Here is a 1,287-nt window from a genome sequence, read left to right as displayed (position 1 = left end):
CCTAGAAGAAAACCTAGGCAATACCATTCAGGACATAGGCATGGGCAAGGACTTCATGACTAAAACACCAAAAGCAATGGCAACAAAAGCCAAAATAGACAAATGAGATCTAATTAAACTAAAATGTGGCACATGTACACCATGGAATACTATGCAGCCATAAAAAAGGATGAGTTCATGTCCTTGGTAGAGACATGGATGAAGTGGAAACCATCATTCTCAGCAAACTGTCACAAGTACAGAAAACCAAACACCGCATGTTCTCACTCATAGGTGGGAATTGAACAATGAGAACACTGGGACACAGGGTGGGGGACATCACACACCGAGGCCTGTCAGGGAGTGGGGGGAGGGGGAAGAGAGAATTAGGTGATATACTTAATTTAAATGATTAATTAATGGGTGCAACATACCAACATGGCACATGTATTCATATGCAACAAACCTGCGTGTTGTGCACTTGTACCCTAGACCTTAAAGTATAATTTAAAAAAAAGAAAAAAAGAAACCCAGATGGTATAATGTAAAGGAATTGTTCTGTTTCACAGACTGGTATCCTAAGAGAATGATCAGCCAAGTAAACTGGATAAATGCCACTATAAGGTCCATTTGCCCTGAGAAAGGGACTGCCCAACTCTCCCTATGAAATACCAAGTGAAGCACACTGGATGAAGCAGTTAATATGCTTCATATGTAAGCCATGTTAGACTGCCTTTAAGATAACTGGAATATCCTCCCATCAAATATGCCTGTTACCCAGGTCATGGTACATGTGGGGGCTAAGGGGGTCCCTTACAGATAAGTGCCCCTCTCACAGAATCATAGGACACTTTCAGAAGCCTTACCAAATTTGCTGTTCCTCATAGGTCTTACAGATGAAACTCCCTGCTGCGAACCCAAACCCTTTTCACCAGAAAAGGTGAAATGCTCTGGGGGCAAGAAAGGGTTCCTGGGGCTAGAACATATAAACATACAGGTTAATAGAATTATAAAATGTAAGATGTGGAAACACGCTTTATGGAAGGTAGTCGTAACTCCTTTACCTAAATATCTTATGAAAATAGGTACTGCATCTGACTGGGGATGTTTCCTCTTTCTAGTACTATGAAATTGAAGGCATGCAAGTCTGCTCTTTTAGGAAATGTTAATTGGATATGCTAAATGGGAACTAGTAAAATCGCCTCAGCCCACAAAGTATAGGGTAGAAGCTGGAGTACTAATCAGGACAGATTCTCCACTGCACAGTCCTTTGTGTGGAGCATTTATCAGGGTTAATGGCAAAAAAAA

Source organism: Mandrillus leucophaeus, unplaced genomic scaffold (assembly GCF_000951045.1).
Source record: "Mandrillus leucophaeus isolate KB7577 unplaced genomic scaffold, Mleu.le_1.0 Scaffold1213, whole genome shotgun sequence".
Classification (NCBI taxonomy): Eukaryota; Metazoa; Chordata; class Mammalia; order Primates; family Cercopithecidae; genus Mandrillus; species Mandrillus leucophaeus.
Note: the sequence above shows the minus strand (reverse complement) of the source record.